We start from the raw sequence: 6,521 nt of genomic DNA on the forward strand, positions 1-6,521 counted from the left end.
GGGTGAAACGCAGTGCTCAGATTCAATTGCGAGCCAAAAGCTTCTTGGAAGGATTGCCAAATCCTTGACACAAACCTTCCGTCTCTATCAGAGATGATCGAGAGAGGTACTCCATGGCGCGTAACGATTTCTCTCATGTAAATTTCGGCTAATTTGCTCGTGTTATCTTTCTCTCTCATAGGTAAGAAGTGTGCTGATTTCGTTAATCGGTCCACTATTACCCAAATAGTGTCGTGACCTCTTGGCGTTCTTGGCAACTTCGTTATAAAATCCATTGAGATTTGTTCCCATTTCCACTTGGGAATCTCAGGTTGTTGCAGAAGTCCCGAAGGCTTCTGGTATTCCGCTTTCACCTTAGCGCATGTTAAACACTTGCTCACGTAAACAGCAACGTCGCCTTTCATACTAGGCCACCAATAATAATTTTTAAGATCTTGGTACATCTTATCCGCTCCTGGATGGACAGAGTACCGTGATTTGTGTGCCTCATCGAAAATAACTTTCCTCAAACCACCAAACAGAGGAACCCAAATCCTTTTCTCAAAACATAACGTTCCTTCCTCGTTTGGCACTAATTGCTTCTCCATCCCACAGAGATATTCTTCTTCAAGGTTTCTTTCTTTAAGTGCTTCTTTCTGCGCGGCACGAATGCGCAAGGAAAGATCGGTTTGGATAATCATCTCTAAAGCCCTAACCCTTATGGGCTTGATCCTTTCCTTTCGACTTAGGGCATCGGCGACACATTCGCCTTCCCTGGATGATACTTTATCTCGCAGTCATAATCGTTCAACAACTCAACCCATCGTCTCTGTCTCATATTCAACTCCTTCTGGTCGAATATGTGTTGTAGGCTCTTATGATCTGTGAAGATTGTACACTTTGTACCATATAGGTAGTGCCTCCAGATCTTTAACGCAAATATCATTGCGCCTAGTTCCAAGTCATGTGTGGTATAGTTCTTTTCATGTACCTTCAGCTGGCGTGATGCATAAGCAATAACTTTCTGGCGTTGCATCAACACGCAACCCAATCCTTGACGCGAGGCGTCACAGTATACCACAAAATCATCTGTACCTTCCGGTAGTGCTAAGATCGGCGCATTGCAGATCTTATCCTTTAGCAGCTGAAACACTTCTTCCTATTTGATTTCCCAATCAAACTTCTTATCTTTCTGCGTGAGGAGTGTCAGTGGTTGAGCGATTTTTGAAAAATCCTCAATGAACCTTCGATAGTAGCCAGCCAAACCCAAGAATTGTCGAATCTCGGTTGGCGTCTCCCAATTCTTGATTGCTTCGATCTTGGTGGGGTCCACATGAATCCCATCTCCATTCACCACATGTCCAAGAAATTGGACTTCACGTAGCCAAAACTCACACTTAGAGAATTTGGCATACAACTGTTCCTTCTTCAGCAATTCCAGAATTGCTCTTAGATGCTGTTCGTGCTCAGCCTTTGTCTTTGAATAAATCAAAATATCGTCGATAAACACAATCACGAACTTATCGAGATACGGCTTGCAAACTCTGTTCATCAAATCCATAAAGACTGCAGGTGCGTTTGTCAACCCAAACGGCATAACTAGGAACTCGTAGTGTCCATAGCGAGTTCTGAAGGCTGTCTTCGGGATACTTTCCTCTTGTATCCTTAGCTGATGGTATCCAGATCGCAAATCGATCTTTGAGTAAAAACTTGAGCCTTGGAGCTGATCGAATAAATCATCGATTCTTGGCAGAGGGTATCTATTCTTGATCGTCAGCTTATTCAACTCCCGGTAGTCGATGCACATTCAAAAACTACCGTCCTTCTTCTTGACAAACAGGACCGGAGCTCCCCAAGGTGAGAAGCTTGGTCTGATGAATCCTTTGTCTAACAACTCTTGAAGTTGTGTCGACAGTTCCTGCATCTCTGACGGTGCAAGTCTATAAGGTGCCCTAGCTACAGGCGCGGCGCCTGGAACTAAGTCAATATGGAACTCCACTTGCCCCTAGGGCGGCAATCCTGGCAAGTCCTCTAGGAAGACTTCCGGATATTCCCTCACGACGGGGATGTCTTCGATTTCGGCTCAACAACTTTCTTGTCCACGATGTGTGCCAGGAAGGCAGCACATCCCTTTTGTAAACACTTTCGCGCCTTCAGGCAGCTGATGATTCTTAAAGGCGTATCCCGCTTTTCTCCATGAACCACAATTGTTTCACCATCTTCGGTTGGGATGCGAACGACCTTTTCGTGGCAAACTATCTCAGCCTTGTTGCTTGATAACCAATCCATTCCTACTACCACGTCGAAGCTCCCCAGCTGGACTGGTAGTAGATCCAAAGCAAACTCACGCTCTCCCAACTCGATTACACAACCTCTGACCACTTCATTAGCTTCTACTAACTTTCCATTAGCCAATTCGATTGAGTAGGGAATATTTAATTTACTAGCGGCTAACCCAAGCATATTCTTAAACTCTAATGATACGAAGCTATAATCGGCACCAGTATCAAATAGAACGGATGCAAAGCGTTGGTTTACAGGGAACGTACCAGTAACAACATTGGGATCCTGGCGCGCTTCCCTCGCTTCGATATTGAAAACTCTTCCACGGGCTTAGTTCAATTCTGGGCAGTTCCTCTTATAGTGCCCAATGTCACCACAGTTAAAACAACCTGGTCTTTGCCCATTTCCACCTCCATTCCCAGCTTGATTGTTGTTGTTTCAGTTCACATTACCAGTACCAACTTGATTTGCGTTGTTGCCACGATTCCCATTTCCTCCATTGTTCCCCTGTGGGCGATTCCCAATACCACCACGATTGTTATTTCTGTTCCCAAATCCTCCTTGGCCTCCCCGGCCAACAGTGGCCCAACAAGAATCCTTCGAGTGGCCAGTCTTTCCACAAGCTTCACATACTTTTAAACCACACCGGCCTGAGTGGTGACGCTGGCAGGTGTTGCACTTGTGATGTGTACCCATATACCCATTTCCTTTCCTTCCAGTACCAGTTGCAGTTTGGACTGGCGCGCTCGGTTCTCCTTTCTTAACAACCCCACTAGTGCCTTGGTTGAAATTCGAGAACTTTCGTTTGTTACCCCCGGATGACTCGACGTGAGTCTCCTTCTTCTTTGGCTCATCATCAGAAAACTTGTTTAGGCGGATAGCCTCCTCCGTGAGAGCTACGCTTAGATCGATTGCCTCAGTGATTGTTGCAGGCTTGGATGAGGTCACCATACTTATGATTTGAGGAGCTAAACCCCAAATGAAGCGTTCAATCCGCTTGAATTCTGGTGTGACCATATAAGGTACCACATGTGACAGATCATGGAACCTTTGAACACACTCTGCGATTTTCGGACCTTCCATCTTCAAATGCCAAAACTCAGTTTCCAACCTTTGAATTTCAGCGCGAGAGCAATACTTTCTTCACATGAGCTCTTTCAGCTTAGTCCATGTCATTGCGTAGGCAGCGGCTACACCAAGGGTTTGGACTTGTAAATTCCACCATGACAGGGCTCCGTCTAAGAATAGCCCATAAATGTAAGTAACTTGCTGGTCTGGAGCGCATTTGCTCATGCGGAGAACTGATTCTGTCTTCTCGGCCCAACGAACAAAAGCAACAGCACCTTCGGTGCCATCAAAGTTGACAGGCTTGCAGTCTAAGAACTGCTTGTAGGTGCACCCTGCACATACGTTACAATACATGAATGGCATTAGCAAACTTGCTAGAGATATCCAATGTATCATGGTATGCCTTAATGACTTAGTATTACCATGAGGCGGATTGTTGTTGCCGGTATTGCCAGAATTACTTCCGCTAGTTCCTCCTTGAGAGGCTGCGTATTGCGCGATGGCAGCAGCGATGACCTGCTGAAGTTCTGCCTCGTTATTGGGCATGCGTGTCTGACGTCTCGGTGGCATCTTCTAAAAGATGGTTCACGTTGGTCAGGTCATAGTAGGTAAAGTGTACGTATATAACGATAGTAGTAATCCATAACATCTCATGTTAAAATAAACCAAACACATAACATCCCATGTTACAAATAAATCAACCACATAACATCTCATGTTATAGAACATAAATAATCAATCAAACATCACATGTGATGAGAATACTGCGATTGCATTGCCATAAATCGAGACCATAATGTAAGGTGTACACGTAACTGTATCATACACATCAACGACTAAGGGCTACATCACCCCAGTCCAAAATATCAAATCAATGTCAACAATATCCTATATACATAACAACAAAAGTCAGGATCAATATGCAGTCTCCAAAAAGCTGTGCAGTCTGTGCAATCGCCGTCTTCTCAACAAAAGTCCACCCGCGTCGTACAAAATAGCCCTACGCTGATGGCGGTGGAGGAGGGGGAAAATGAGAATAGAACAGTCGGCGCATGTGAAGCCAATCCTCCTCCATGGCTCGGTGAGAACACAACAAGAAAGCTATATGCTGCTCCTGAGTCCAAAAACGAGCAGCAGAGTCTGGAGATAATGGACGGGGGGGGGGTGTGAAATAGCAGGGTGAGTCTGGCCCTGGCACTGGCATGATGGTCGCTGAGCTCTCTCAAGCTCCTGCACGCGACGAGTCAGCGCCTCCTGCTGTATCATGAAAGACCTGAGAATATCCTCTGTAGAATAACCCATGTGATAAGGATGATAAGGATCAGATGGTGGCATAATGGGTGGTGAAGTCCATAGGAACGGCTCACCAGATGGAGCGAAGGATGGCATAGTAAATGGTGCAACAGGGGGAACAGCATTATGATGAGGGATCTGTGGTACAAACTGATCTCCTCCAGTCATGAAAGGTACATGGCCAAAAGGCTGACGAGAAGAGCCCTCTCCAGGATGTGGCGGAGGGATCTCCTGGAGAAATGTGATGGGCAGATCTGTGCGGTGAGCATCAGCAGTGTGTGCGAAATAGAGGTGCATCAAAAGGAGCTGAAGCTGGTGCTGAAACTGGTGTGACTGGTATCACAAAAGGTGGAAAATCATCATCGTCCTCTATCCACCCATTCCGGGTGTGCGCATACTGAGGGTCGACATGAGTCGCGAAGAGTGCATGATCAGGCTCTATGGGTACAGGGTCAGGAAGAGGAGCAAAAACAACAGGATCAACGGGAATATCAGCAATGTGAGGGGCATCAACCTGAGCATCAACAGCATGCTAATCCTCCAATAGTGGAGCAACAATAGGGTGATCATCGATAGGTACATCAGCAATCAAAGGATCAACAATGGGTATATCAGCATGAATAGGGTCATGCTCGAACACGGGATATGGAGCAACTCCTGGCTCGGGGGCCACAGCAGGCTCCGGGTCGTCAAACTCCATCTCGAAATCTGCGGGGTCAGCAAACGCGGGATCAACAAGATCAACTGGGTCCTCCATGGGCTGATCTAGGTGTATAAACTTAATGTCCTGGTCTGGGTCGAAAGCAGGTGGGAAGACGGGGTCAGAATCCTCACCAATGTCGTGATCAATAGCAAAACTCGTGGCAGGGGCAGGTGCAGCAGATGACGCCCTATCGGGGTCTGAATCATGAGAATAGTGTTGCGCGCCCTGCGCGTGCGACGGTGCAGATGCCACAGACTCGAAAGAGTCTGCGACGGGTGAATGAGCAGGTGACTCCTCAGCAGGAGCATCTGCGAGTAGCAAAAGATCGTCGGCAGCTAATAGGGCCTCGCCCTCAACGTCATCCTCCAGTGGCTCGTCGTCAGACAAATCGACGTCGTCGTCAACGACTACGTCTAGAGGCATATCAGTAACAGGGTACATGGCAAGGGGTATGGGGGCAGGGATCTCCACAAGCGGCAAATCCCCGGCTATGGGGCCATCAGCGGGCTCAATCACGGCATCGGGTAGTGCAAACGGCTGGAAATCGTCGTCGTCTGTACTGGTGGTGTCCGAAGTGTACACCTCTCGCTCTGATGACTCCCGGTCGTCTGAACAATGTGTATAGGGTCAGTGGTGTCTGACCCTCCTGTGCCGGATGAATTCATAGTGTCTGTAACACAAACACAAATATGCACAAATAATCAATCATATAGTCAGATAAACACATTAGCCATCAATAAGCAATCAATTAGTTCTCCTAGTCCCACTAGCCTCCCAGCCTCCCAGACTGATCTTCCTAGTCCCACTAGCCTCCCAGCCTCCCAGACTGACTCCCTAGTCCCACTAGATTAACTTCCCAGCCTCACAGACTGACTCCCTAGTCCCACTAGACAACTCTCCCAGCCTCCCAGACTGACTCCCTAGTCCCACTAGACAACTACATCGGCCTCCCAAACCGAGCCTCAGCCTCCCAGACTGAGCCATAACTAATAAATAAAAATGTGCTCAACTTTTGTTTGTAAAAACGTTTTGGATCTGGACTTAAGTGGTATGCAGTGTAAAAATGTTTTCGTGAGAGCCCTAGTGATCATAGTCTAGACTCGAGAAAGAATCCTAGTTCGCTATGATCAGAGCTCTGATACCAAGCTGTCACACCCTGGCTTTGCGGAAGCATGGTTTATTTTGGTGCGACTTC

The sequence above is a fragment of the Helianthus annuus genome, chromosome 3, assembly GCF_002127325.2.
Source record: "Helianthus annuus cultivar XRQ/B chromosome 3, HanXRQr2.0-SUNRISE, whole genome shotgun sequence".
Classification (NCBI taxonomy): domain Eukaryota; kingdom Viridiplantae; phylum Streptophyta; class Magnoliopsida; order Asterales; family Asteraceae; genus Helianthus; species Helianthus annuus.